We start from the raw sequence: 15,226 nt of genomic DNA on the forward strand, positions 1-15,226 counted from the left end.
AAAAGATCCGGGCTTTGACTAGTGGAAATCTGAGAATTCCTTTATTATGTCTTGGTTAATAAATTCCATGCAACCAACTATTTTTGGAGGATATTTGCTTAAATATATTTTTAGCTCCTTGATATAGCTAAGAAGATATGAGATGCCGCTTCAAAGACTTATCACACATTAGAAACTATGCTCAAAGAAATGAATTACGATAGAAAGCTCATAAGACAAAGCAGGGGGATCTAACTATCGCTCAGTATTTTATTGAACTTAGTGAGTTGTGGTAGGAACTCGATTATTACCAGGATTTTCAACCAAAATGTCCTAATGATGCAACTCAAATTCAAAAGTTAATTGAAGTAGAACGTGTGTATGATTTTCTGGCGAGCCTAAATAATGAGAGTAAAATCATATTCATGTTCAAGTTCTTGGAGAGGACCCTTTGCCATCCTTGCAGCAAGCATATCCCTTGTATAATAAGAGGAGACCAGGAGGAGTGCCATGGTTCATAGGTCTACGGTTGATAAAGCAGGGTTGATTGCTAATTCTGCAAGAGAATAAATACATGCTGCGAAGAGTTGCTCTTCAAATAGAGATCAATTATTTTGTGACTATTGTGGTAAGAACAAGCACACTAAGGAGTTTTACTAGAAATTACATGGACGCCCAACTAAGGGATGTGGAGAAAAACATGTAAGTTCTTCTATACCACGAGCACACATATCTGATGGTGGAGCTTTATATGAGGAACCATCTATTACGAGTAGCTTTCCGATAATGAAAGTCAATCCCTAAAACGATTGTTGTCACAGCTTGATTCTTCCTCAATTTAGACTGTAGCTTCTAATTTTGCTAGTTTAGGTAATGCTTTTCTTACTTCCCTTGCGAAAATTGCAAAACCCTCTTGAGTTGTAGATTCAAGAGCAAACAAACATATAACAGGCTCTATAAAACATTTCCTCACATATTCTAAATATCGAGGCACCAATAAAATCTATATTGCGGATGGCTCCTTAGTACTGATTGTTGGCAAAGGTTCTATTGACTGTACTCCCAATATTAATCTCTTCTCTGTTCTTCATGTACCTAGATTTCCTGTTAATCTCTTATCTGTTAGCTTAATCACAAAAGTACTTAATTGCAAAGTAAAATTTTATCCTACTCATTGTGTATTTTAGGAACTGAGTATAGGGAGAATGATTGGTAGTGGTAGCTTGCATGATGGACTGTATCTGTTGGATGACATGTGTCATTTTTCAAATGCGGGTACCAGTAAAGCTTTATTAGGAACTTTTAGAAATCCTTCCAATGAGGTTTTTCAATGGCATAAGAGATTAGGAAATCCTTCTTTTTCTATTTTAGGACGTTTATTTCCCATTTTGTTTACTAAGTGTGATTTTGATTTATTAGTGTAGACGCTTAAATTTTGCCCCTAAAAAGGTTCAGTGATGATACACTATTTTTCTCATATAAAACTAGATCTGGATTCCCGATCGTCCTAGTTTTTGGACTGATGGTTTGTGGCTAAGATTACTGATGTGTTTAACCACTTTTATCTTTTCGAGTTACTGGGCGTTTCGTGATGAAAGCGGGCCCGGGAAGCTCATCAGTTTTGCTTAACACACTTTTCGGTGCAGCATCTCATTTTGCATGCCACCCGATCTGATTATATAAAAATGGGCCAGGTCCCATTGCGGTGCCCGATAGTGACTTTTTTTGCCATGTCAGCCTTAAAATGGGGCCAACCACCCTTATTTGCCTATAAATAGGCATTGAGGGATGTGTTAAAAGGAATTCTTTTCAAAAACACGGGGAAGTTCTTGCATTTTGAAAACTCAACCAAAGAAATCTAAAGGTAACTTGTGTTAGCCTTGGATTTGTGTTGAGAATTAACTGTTAATCAATCAAAAACCCCCTATAGACAATCTAGAATCCTAAAAACATGAACTCTAATCTTGAATCTCGGATTTTTGGATCAAGGACCAAGTATTGGGTTTCCCTTCATCCATTTTTGAGCAAATCATCAAAGAAATCACAAAAGGTAATTCCTAAGAACCTTTAAACGCTTTCTTCATCTTTTTCTTTTCTTTTCTGGTGTTTAAAGCACCATTTCTAGGTCTTATTGTGAGGGAAGCCTAGGATCAACCAAGCAGAGATTATGCACATCTGTGGCGCGAGGCCAATAGAAGTGGCATGCGCCACTACATGTGGTGTGCACCACTTCCTTGTGGCTCACGCCAGAAGTGCCCAAAAACCTTTTGTTCTTACCCAATAAACGTCCCAATTTGGTGATCAAGTGGCCAATCTCCGACCTAAAAAGGTTCGTGATGCAAATTAGGTCATATATGGATCAAATAAATAAATAAAACATGATTGAGAGCAATGATTGATGGATTTGTTCATCCTTCTAGGATGAACATCAAGATCATGAGCTCAAATCTTGTTAAAATCTTTAAATTTCTGTCATTTAATTATTGCCTTTTACTTTACTAGCATTTTATTATTTCTGTTCTTTATTATTTCTGTCCTTTAAATTATTGTCATTTAGTTTAATGTTCATTAGTTAGTGTGCTATCCTTTTTATTTATTAATCTTATATCATTTGCATTCATCATATTCATGCTTGTTGGATGATTGATTGTGTTGTGATCTTATAATTAATGTATACTTCTTTGGATACTTGTTATTCCTTATGTTTGTTGCTTGTGGTTTGGACTTTTTTTATTTAAGCTTTTTATTGCCAAATGTAAAGGGTCCTAATTGGATTGCTATTATTACTTTAATGTAATAATTATTTGGGTTTGGGAAATTTGAAGGGTTTAAGGGTAGATTGTAATGATTAGGGTGGTTTGTAACTCTATTCTCCTCACCTCCCCTTCTTTGATCGATTTATTTTATGTTGCATGGATGAGATTGAATGTATGCTTGACATGTTTTCCAAAAATGCATAAAAAGTTTTACATCTCAATTTTTAGTTAATTGCATTGTTAAATTATTTTGAATTAATGAACAACTAGGAGGTCGGCTTAGCCAGGCGAGATGGGTGCTAACTCCTTTCCATTTCGTACCTAACTCCCGGACCCTATCTCTGTCTTAAAATCGGATTAGTTGATTCAAAAGAATCGGCTGATTTGAGAATTTTCCCTAATAGGGTGGCGACTCCAAAATAAAACTTTTACGAAAGTAAGAAAACCTTTTTCCAAGGATTAAATGGGTTTAAGTAAAAGAAAACCATTTTTAATAAATAAAATAAATCAAACTCGTTCAATTTGATTCTTTCCAAATCAATTTTGGGAAAAATCTGACGTCCTCAATTAGTATGTGATGCTTGTGAACTTGCCAAACACACTAGGCAATCTTATTCTCCAATTAATAATAAAAGTTTGGTACCTTTTGCTACTATTCATTCTAATGTATGGGATTCTACTAAAACTGTCTCCCTTTCTGGTTATAGATGGTTGATGACCTTAATTGATTGTTGCATTAGATTTACTTGGGTTTATTTGATGAAATCAAAAATAAAGTTTTTTCATGTTTTCAGAACTTTCATAAAATGATTTGTACTCAATTTGATGTGCATGTTAAAATCCTAAGAACTTATAATGGTACTGAATACATGAATGCAAGTTTTCTTACCTATTTAGATTCTAATGGTATCACACACCAAACTAGTTGTGTCAATACTAGTGCTCAAAATGGAGCAGCTGAAAGAAAAAATAGGCATTTACTGGAAGTAGCTAGGTCTCTTATGTTTATTATGAATCTTCCTAAACCATGTTGGGAGGATGCTATTTCGACTGCTGCTTATCATATTAATCGTATGCCTCTTTGTACTTTAAACTTTAAAACTCCATAACAGGTTGTTCAAGGAAAAAATTCTTATATTGTACCTCCTAAAATTTTTGGCTATGGTTGTTTTGTTCATCAGAACGATCTAGGCAAATTAGATCCTCGAGCTTTGAAGTGTGTGTTTCTTGGCTACTCTAATACTCAAAAGGGATACTGTTGACGCGTGTCTTTATGCCCCCACCTAACCCGATGAGGATACGACGACGCGGAATGAGGGATCATGGTTATCTGGAAGTCTTTAAACCCAAGGATTTGATTTAAACCAATTTGAGGGTGACTGATTTGCATTAGAGTTGCGTCACGCAGCTATAAGGTGCGTGATGGCACTGACAGTTGCGTCACGCAACTCCAATTAAGATGACATGACCATGAAAGCCGACATAACGATTTTTCATTCTGTTTGGATATGTGGCAACGGTCTAGAAAGTGAGCTGCGTCACACAGTCGTCAGTTGCATGACGCAGCTATCCCCTGTTGCCCTACCTCTATAAATACTGCGTTTTTTATCTTATTCAGGAGAGGAATTTTAGGGCGTAAAAACACACAATTGCGGCTGGGTTTTTCTGCAGAAACTCTTCTGAGTTACCTTGAAGAAAAACAGCCTCTAGAGATTAATTACGTTAAAACGAAAATCATAAAAAGAGAGAAAAATAAGAGAGAAGGAGGTGGGTGTTGAAACTTGGTGAACAAAGGCTTCTGGAACCCTGAAATCTCATTCTTTAAGGCGTTCAGATTGCTTACAATCCTCAATCTGAGGGTTAGGTAACTCCCTAAAACTTTTCTTGGTATTTTTAGTTGTTTATTCATTATTATTTATTTTATTGGTGTTTTGGTAGTGTGATCTTAATTAAACGGTATTCTGCCCATTCTTGGATGTTTCTGGGTTGTATTAAAACATGTTTTAATAAAAGGAAAACGTAAAAAGGATTGTTTGAAAAGTGAATACGGACCAGAGCAGTTGCGTCACGCAGCCAGTAGTTCCGTCACAGACCTGGCAATTGCGTGACGGAACTGTTCATGTCCAAAACACAGTTATCTTGCCCAGATTAGTTGCGTGATGGAACTGTTTGTATTTATGATTTTATTTCACTTTTATTTTCTGTTTAGTATTATATTTCAAATAGACGATTGATGGATTTGAAAGTTTTCTCAAATTATGAACAGCTGCGTCACGCAGCCATGGGATCCGTCACGCAACTATTCTTCCATAGAACAGTTGCGTGACGCGACTGTTCTAGGGTTCTAGAAACAATTTTTGTTTTTTTAAAAAAATAATAATAATAATTTCGTGCAATTAAATAAATATTCAATTCTTTTAATAATTTAAGAGACAATCAATTGTGGGCAGTTGCAGTTTAATCAAGTCTAGTATGTTAATATATTATTATGCATGATTTCGGATTATTAGGGTTTCTTGGATTCGAATTGGGTAGAATGTATTTTAGGTTCAGTTTGTGGCCCGCCTTTAACCATAAGGCAAGAGCGGGTCTTTTGATTACTTTGACTTAATTGTTGTGGGTTGAATGGTTGGAGTGGTTTGTATAAATAAATTGGCTTTTCTAAATTAAAATAAATTAGAAATTGTAGGTTAAAAGAGGCCGGTTTTCCGAGCGTCGGCTTCCAACGGGCCGACGTACCCAATGCCCTTATCCAGAATCGCACTCGGTGCGCCTGACCAGTTCTCTAAATTGGCCTTAAATAAAATTGGGTTTTAAATGAAGTCACTTTTAATTGGAAACGGTCCCATTGCCGTAAAAATGGGTGGCGACTCAAAATGTTTTATAAGACCGATTTATCGGCATCATATACTAGAAAGGTTTTGTCACCAGTTGTTAAAAATAAAGATCATTTTCCAAATCAAAAAAAATAAAAATCGAACTGTTTTTCGAGTCGCTCGGGGGCGGTGCGGAAACAGATACAAATGTGTGGGTCCCATTTATGAATGGCACAACCCAAGAGAAGAGATGAATTGAGTTTTGTGAAAATAAGTTTAGCTTTCAAAAACAAAATCAGAATTCTGTTGAAGTGAAATTAGAAAGCATTTGTGAGAGTTAGTTATCAAGTTTAGAACTACCTGACAAAGCTTATTACAAATTTAGAAAGACTCTGTGAAGAACAGCTATTGTATTTAGAACTGCTTCACAAGGCTAAAGCAATGTTAGAAAGACTCTATAAAGAATAGTTATTACATTTAGAACTGTTTCACAAAGCTTAAGCAAGTTTAGAAAACCAATTTTAAAGCATATTATGGATTACACTGAATGTTAAAGGACAAATTAGAACTTGGAGTAATCATAATACAAAAATTCAGAGTTCTAATGTTTCACAAAGATAAAGCTTATTCACGTTTAGAAATAGAAATTCATTAACAACTTTGCATTTCTAGAAAGATTAACAGTTGTGTAAATAGAATATAATCAAGCAGTACTTCAGAAAATAAAAGAAGATAAACACAAAGATTTATAGTGGTTCAGCACTAACTCTCCTACATCCACTCCCCAAGACTCATCTTGAGATCCTATACTATGTTATCTCTTTTTAAGGGTAAGAGACAAACCAACATTGCAAGGAAATAGATCAACACCTAGATCTAACCTTTGTCCCACTAGATTTTCCAAAGGTTCTAGTCAACCTCACCCTTTCTATTTTTGCAGGGAACAGAAACTCACATCAAGACATTAGAATCTCACACAAGGAGAAGGTCGCTTGATAACCTCTTATACCATAGCTTTTCACCTAAGCTATTGCACAAAAGTTTTTTGATTAAAAAGCCTCTAGTCTATAACAGATTACAAAATCTATATAGACAGAGAGAAATGCAATTATAAGCACAAGAAGAACAAAAAATAGATTTAGAAAACAGATTTAAATATTAGAACTGTTCTTCAGAAAATGTTATTATTAAACTTTCTTTTTTCTTAAAAATATTTCTTGAAGCAAAAAGACGAAAAGAAACAAGGGGGTTTTGAGAGAGAGCTTTGAGAGATTCAAAACTTTTAATCAATGGACTCTTACTCTTAAAAGAAAAACACCCACGTTTTCATAAAAGGAAAATGTCTTTTATAGAGGGGTGAAGATCCCGTTTAGAAAGCATTGAATCTTTAGTTTAAAGAATATCTTTGGCATTCCAAAAGTAAAAGATACACGAAAAATCTTTATATATTTGTTGCCAAAATTATTTAAGTCAAAATCTTTTTATTTAGGTAAGTGAATTAAAAGAGATTTAACTTTCTTTTTAGATAATTTTCAAAAATAAAAGATATGAGAATCTTTTTCAAATATTTTGTTATCAAAAATAATTAAGCCAAAATCTTTTTCATTTAGGTAAGTAAATTTAAAAAGAGCAAAATTTGACATTTATTTTTAAGGTAATTTCCGAAAATTATCTTTGAGAGAGAAGAAAAATATTTTTGTGCTTATAAAAGAATATTCTCTCTATCCTACAATATATCCTAAAATACTAACCACTTAAAAAGAAATCTTCAATATTCTTCATGGTCTTCAAAGAAACTTGGACTTGTAGGAACTTGCCTTCCTTAGCAATTTCCATATTAAAAGTTATGCATAAAATAATATTAGCACATACAAGAATATTAAATTTATTTGTTTTGTATAATCATCAAAATCTCAAGATAAAATTGACCCTTAAGCTAACAAAATGTTATTATCCTCCTTGAGAAAATACTTTGTGAGCATGGATGTTACCTTTAGGGAATTTGAATCTTATTTTCCTTCCCAATCACCTCTTCAGGGGGGAGAAATGTAAAATGGAAGAGGTGATGGATAATTCTATGGAGATTCCTTTCCAGGAGGAGATTCCTATAGACATAGATAATAAGAGAGACCAACCAATAGAAACTCTAGGAAGATTGGATAGACCTGATTTGAAAACCTACACACTGCGGGGTAATATAGATACAACCATAGAGCATGAAACATCTGCTCAACTGTCCTTTCCAAATTCAGGAACTGAAAATATAGAAGAACAAGACCTAGTGAGTCTTTTTTAATCCCTGTTGATTATGATCCTAATCCCAATGATATTGGCCTTGATGTTTCCATTGCTCTTAGGAAAGGAGTTAGAACGTGCATTAAACACCCAATATCCCATTTTATCTCCTATAATGTGTTGTCCTCCTCCTATAGCACCTTTGTTTTGTCTATTTCTTCTGTTTCTATACCACAGGATTGGCAAGAGAAATTACAGGACTTAAGCTGGAAGGCTGCAATGATTGAGGAGATGAGAGCTTTGGCAAAAAATGAGACATAGGATCTTGTAATTCCTCCACTAGGAAGGAAGCCGGTTGGATGTAAATGGGTGTCCATAGTTAAACATAAGGTAATGGTTCAATTAAGAGGTACAAGGCTAGATTGGTAGCCAAAGGGTTTAGTCAGAACTATGGGATTGATTACCAGGAGACATTTGCTCTTATAGCCAAGATGAACACTATCAGAATTTTATTGTCTTGTGCAGCCAATCTTGACTGCGAGTTACATCAATTTGATGTTAAAAATGCCTTTCTAGATGGAGATTTGAAAGAAGAGGTGTATATGGAGATTCCTCCTAGATTTGCTGGTGATAAGACTAGAGGGAAAGTTTGCAAGCTGAAGAAGTCATGGTTTGAAAGAGCATGGTTTGAAAGATTCAACAAAGCCATGTTTTCTTTTGGGTACATTCAAAGCGATGTTGATCATACCTTATTCATTAAACATCATACAGGAAAGATCACATTACTTATTGTTTATGTTGATGATATAGTGGTGATAGGGAATAATGAAGAAGAAATGACTCACTTTAGAAACTTATTAGCTAGGGAGTTTGAGATTAAGGATTTGGGAAAGTTGAGATATTTCCTTAAAATAGAAGTTGCTAGATCTAAAAAAGGAATTTTTACCTCCCAAAGGAAGTATATTCTTGATCTCCTTAAGGAAACTGGTATGTTGGGATGTAAGCCTACAGAATAACCTATTGAAGCTAATCATAAGCTTCAAGCTGAAGTAGGAAGCCCAATTGATGTATGCAGGTATTAGAGATTGGTTAGGAGACTAATTTATCTTTCCCATATTAGACAAGATATTGACTATGTTGTTAGTCTAGTGAGTCAGTACATGCATGATCCTCAGGAATATCACTTAGAAGCTGTGCATCGGATTTTGAGATATATAAAATCAGCCCCAGGTAGAGGATTTTTATTTTCTAAACATTGCCTTTTAAAAATAAAAGGCCATACAAATGCAGATTGGGTTAGTTCCCTTGATGATAGAAGATCATTCTCAGCTTATTGTATTTTTCTTGGTGGAAACTTGGTCACATGGAGAAGCAAGAAACAAACTTTTGTTGTTAGGACCAGTGCAGAAGCTGCGAATAGAGCTATTGAACAAGGAATCTGTGAACTCCTATGGTTATGTAGAGTGATGGGAGAATTAAAGTTGCTCGAAACAACATATATATCCTTGTTTTGTGATAGTAAAGCAACCATCACTATAGTAAATAATCCAGTCCAACATGATCAAACTAAACACATAGAGATTGATCGTCACTTTATAAAAGAGAAGATAGTTGAAGGTTTCATAAATGTTTCTTATGTGGCTTCAAAAGAACAACTGATTGATGTTTTCACAAAGGGTTTGAGTAGCAAGTTGTTTCATCCTTTGATTTGCAAGTTAGGCTTGTGTAATATCTTTGCACCAACTTTGTAACAGTCTGATTTTCTTTTAGTGTCGGTAATAGTGATTTACTGGTCTGTGAATAGTACCATCGGTACGGGACTTGATATTATTTTTCTCCGGAAAAATTACTATGCATATTTAATATTTTATTTACTATTTTTGTAATCCAGTCCAACATGATCAAACTAAACACATAGAGATTGATCGTCACTTTATAAAAGAGAAGATAGTTAAAGGTTTCATAAATGTTTCTTATGTGGCTTCAAAAGAACAACTGATTGATGTTTTCACAAAGGGTTTGAGTAGCAAGTTGTTTCATCCTTTGATTTGCAAGTTAGGCTTGTGTAATATCTTTGCACCAACTTTGTAACAGTCTGATTTTCTTTTAGTGTCGGTAATAGTGATTTACTGGTCTGTGAATAGTACCATCGGTACGGGACTTGATATTATTTTTCTCCGGAAAAATTACTATGCATATTTAATATTTTATTTACTATTTTTGGAGCATGTGTGCATGATTTAAGCGGGTAGAAAATATTTCATGAATATTATTGGAGAGTTTATGTATTAAATGAATATTATTTCTAGTGTGGTATATTAAGAAATAAATGAGGAATTATTTTAGTGGAGCTAATTTAATTAATTGGTGGAGTGAAATCATAAGTAGAAGAGAATTATTTGAGGAATATTTAGAGCCATTGGATGAGATTACTTAGGACTTGATCTTAGGCACACATTTGGCATTAAATTAGGAAGTCAAATTTGACTTTGTCACCTTATAGTTAACTTTCTTTTTCTTCTCTTCTCCTTCTCCAACGCCATTTTCATCTTCTTCCTCTTCTTTCATTTTCTTCATTTTCTTACCTCCAAATTACCACCAAGCTACCTAATTAAACCATCGAATAGTACTTAATTCTTAAGAATTAAGTAGTAGAAGGTGAGATTAGTGATTAAACCAAAGAGAATTGAAGTTACCATTGAAGTAAGTAAGTTGTGGTTTTTAAGTTTTGTGAATTAATAAGTAGAATTCATGGTTTAGACATGTTATTGATGCATTAAATCATGCTCCTGTGAATACTCAAATTTTGAGGCTCAAAGAGCCAGTTTTCCCGGACTGCAAACAGTCCGGCCGGACCAAAGGCCATTTTGGAAGTTCACCGGAAGTGTGCCAATATGGTACTTGAAACGCCTGAAAAATTACGAGGATCACGGAACTGGTCCCGGAATATTTTTTGGAGGTCCGGAACTCCCGGAAAAACCTCCGGAACGAAAAATAGCAGAACCGGCCCATCCGCCGAGCTCCGGGGGCCCGGCCGCCGGTCGCCGACACAGTCCATTTCGCCTATAAATACAGCCCCGGTGTGACCTTTCAACTCACTCGGTCTGTGTTGACGGACGCTCCTTCTCCCCTACGCTCCTTGCGATTCTTTACTGCTTTTCTGCATTTTAGTTTAGCTTTAATTGCTTTCTTGCTTTGTTAAGTGGTCATTAAAATTAAAATTAATTAATATTCCCTTAACGAGGAGCTTAACCTGGAGTTAAGAAGTGGTCGTCGATTAGATCAGGTACCTAAACGAAACTCTACCTATTTAATTTTAGCACTTCATTCATGCTTCTCTCCTACTCCTAATAATTCTATAACTGCATAAATGCATTCATGACATCATTAGGCAAATAAATTGCCTCAAGTAAATAAATTTAGGCTAAATGCCCGGTTAATTGATAATCGTGGTATTAAAACCTAAATCCGACAATATCGGCTTAAAAAATACCTAGTTAATCAATAACTATGGTTAATTGCCTTTATTTCGAACAAATCCGGCTTAAGTCCAGTTAATCAATAATTGTGACTAAAAGCCTTAATTAAACACGTTTTTGTCTTGGCAATACATTGCCTACATTACAATCTAAGTAATCACTTTCAGCAAACAAATTGCCTATAAGTGAGATTAATCTTTTTCTTAGCGACAAATCGCTTAAATCGCAATTTTTAGCTAAAAGCCTTCAAATAATTACTTTTGGCAAATAAATTGCCTTAAGTTAATCAAATTTTGGCGACAATCGCCTAATCACCAACTTTTGGCAATGAATTGCCTAAATCAACTCATTTTGGCTAAAAGCCTCAAAATAATCAATTTTGGTGACAATCGCCTAAATCACAGCAATTTTTGGCAATAATTGCCTAAATCACTCTCTTTGGCTAAAAGCCATTAAAATCAACATTTTGGCATCAAATGCCTAAAAATCAATCAACTCTTTGGCAAAATGCCTAAACAAAAATGCACGAAGTATACACACACTCATGCATAAAGCATCCCCATTCAAAGCCCTTCAAAGAAGGCCTATCGAACTACGTTGACTTTGATCTTCCATTCAAACGGAAGTACGTAGGCACATTTGGGATTTAACCCCGAGCTGCAAGTCAAAATTCACTCAAACATTTTCATTTGGTCCAATTGCATCCATCGCCTTGCAAAGCATTCATTCATGGTTAGTTTATCAGCATGACATGGTCTCGGGATCCATCTCGGGTTTGCACATCATGCCTTAGACATTGGGATAATTAATCTAGTAACTAGGTTAATTAAAATTGGAGTCACTTAGGGTTTTTTCCTAGTTTACCCTAAAATAATTAAACAAGGTGGCGACTCATACATTCACGTGCATTTCTATCCTTTATCATATGCATCATATCCATATGTTTTCTGGGTAGGGGTTCACAGTTTGGCGACTTCACTGGGGAGAACTTATGTAATCTTTTTGCATGAAAGTGGACTACAATTGCTGTGTAAACTAACCAGCCCTTCTTTAGGGTTTTGTTTTACTATGCTTTGTTTTGCAGGGTACCCTAGCACGAATCAAGTGTTCTTTCTTTAAGAATACTTGAGGAGGAGATTTGAACTTAATTGACAAATTTGATTAAAACATTTAAAATTTGTTGATTTATTTGCACGATTGAGAATCTTTTTCTCCATTGCATAAAAAATGAATTTCAAATGAATTTCTTCTCTCTCCGTTCAAATTTCTAAGTCTGGATAGCAAGTAGCGCTGATCGGCAGGTCACTTTGATTATGTCGACGGACAGCCAAAGCGTCCTCCCTGTTACCGCAAACCATCCCTAATCCTTTTGGGGATGGCCCATGGGCAGGCGTACTGTTGGACCCACGCGAAACTCTTTGTTTCACATGTGGTTAGGTATATCCATGCTCAAGGTTCAAGGGTCCCTTTATAAGCCTAATTCTCTATTTGAGTCATAGCCTATAGAACCTATCCTTTAGGACTGTATGCACCCAATGATGTGAATCATATTCATTAAACAGATTATGGCGTGTTGTTATGCACATTCATGGCATATCATAAACATGGGGTAAACACAAAGAGAGCATAAAACACTCTTCTCAGTCATGCACAGTTGGACAAAAGAGTCGATCTACATCAGATACCCTGATACACCAACCACTGTACCTAATCCAGCTACCCTTATCCTTACAGGTGCCCACAATCCAAGTGCCAACATCAGTGCCAGCCACACCTACAGTACTATCACCAGCTTCACCAGCTTCACTAGCTACACCAGCTTCACCTACAACTTCAACAACCCTACCTGCATCAATGGCATCACTTACCGACATCCAGAATCTCATTGAACAACTGGAGGCCAGAATGGAGGCCAGAATGAATGAGGCATTGGCTGCCCAAAGGACTGCCCTGATAGCTGAGCTGGGCAATGGTAATGGAAATGGGGCTTCGACCGGGGGAAGTGGACCTGCTGCCTCCAATCAGGGTCCTGCTGCTGAACCAACGAACTCTACCCCTAACCTGGATAACATACCCTCCAGAAACTGCTTCTGAGCTGGAAGCTCAGAAAATGAGAGAGAAACTAGAACTCCTAGAAAGATCTATCACTGCTCTCAAGACACACGAGGAGGTGGTGGACATGGACTCCTTGTCCTTGTTCCCTGAAGCAAGACTGCCCACGAAGTTCAAAATGCCCAACATGGACAAATTTGATGGAACCACTTGTCCTAAAACTCATTTGAAAATGTATGTGGGAGCCCTTAACCCATTTGGATTGAGCAGCGAGCTCCTTGCTCAGTTGTTCCAACAATCTCTGACTGGTGCTGCTTTGAGATGGTTTGTCAGCTTGGACCGGTCCAAAATGAAAACCTGGGAAGACATATGCAATGCATTTAATTCCCAATATCGCTATAATATGGAGGTGGATGTTACTCGAAGGGAACTAGAAACCACCAAGCAGAAAAACAATGAACCCTTTTCCTCGTTCCTTACGAGGTGGAGGGCCAAGGCCGCCCAGATGATTAACCGGCCTTCTGAGCAAGAACAGGTAGACATAATAATAAAGAACCTGCAACCCGTCTACCAATAGCAGCTACAAACCCAATACCTACCAACATTCCAGTCGCTCATTGCCACTGCTACGAAGGTAGAAGATCTGATTCAAATGGGCAACTGAAAGAAGACTCAAGAACCTCAAAGTACAAGAAACCTAGCCAAGCTAGTAAAGTCCACGAAGTGGCAAGCATCACCCCCACCAACCCTTTACGTGTGGGGAACATGAGAAATGGCAATCAGTCGAGAAGAACATACACTGATCTCGGGATGCCAATCCTTTTGGTTTTTCGAGAGGCTGTCAAGGCCAACTACATCAAGCCCTTGGAAGCAAGGCCACCACCAAACCCTTTACCAAGGAATTACAAAGCTGATGAATACTGTGAGTATCATTAGGGGCATGGGCACAAGACTGAAGCGTGCTGGACGCTTAAGAACCGTATCCAAGACCTGGTGGACAACGGTTCAATTATTCCCAGAAGTAAGCCGAACATTAGTACCAATCCCTTACCAAATCACGGGGTAAATGCTATTATGGCTGATCAGGAACTGATCGATCCTTTCGAACTATTCCTAGAAATGAATAACATCTGTGTCCTGGATCTGAATGACCTAACTGAAGAGGTCGATGCCATTACCAGGAGTGGAAGACAATATGAACCACTAGTCTTGGATAAAATCCAAAATAAGCCCTACCAAAGGGCAGAGGAGCCAAAGGAGGACCCAGTACTTTCACAATTAAAGAAGACACAAGCTAGGGTATCAATCTGGGAGCTTCTAGCATCATCCTTTCCTCATCGCCAAGCTCTTTGCAAGGCTTTGAGCCAACTTCAGACATCGGTGGAGGTTAGCCCTAAAGTGCTAGTATCCACCCTCACCCAGTCATCTAAAATGCAAAGCATCAGGTTCTCTGATGATGATTTGCCCAAGGAGGGAGGCAGTCATAATAATGCTCTTTACGTCACAGTTCAAACCAGAGAAAAGACTGTGCCCATGGTTCTCATTGATAATGGGTCAGCACTGAACGTCTGCCCACTAAGGGTAGCTAGCTGTCTAGGGTTGGAGGAAACAGATTTCACTCCATCGGACCAAATAGTGAAAGCCTATGACAGTACCCGGAGGGAAGTGTTGGGGGTTGCTATGCTGAAGTTAACAGTTGGGCCGACTGTGATGGAAGTCCCATTCCAGGTAATTGATATACCGACTAGCTTCAACCTGCTTCTGGGCCGACCATGGATACACCACACTAAGGCAGTACCCTCATCCTTGCATCAAAAGGTCAAGTTTCCCTATGAGGAAAAAGCTATCACCATTCAGGGGGATGACTACAGCCAGCTGAAAAAGCCAAAGGGCCAGCCTCTCTTTGAGG

The sequence above is a fragment of the Jatropha curcas genome, chromosome 11 (assembly GCF_041381405.1).
Source record: "Jatropha curcas cultivar XTBG-Jc1 chromosome 11, XTBG_Jcur_1.0, whole genome shotgun sequence".
Lineage (NCBI taxonomy): Eukaryota > Viridiplantae > Streptophyta > Magnoliopsida > Malpighiales > Euphorbiaceae > Jatropha > Jatropha curcas.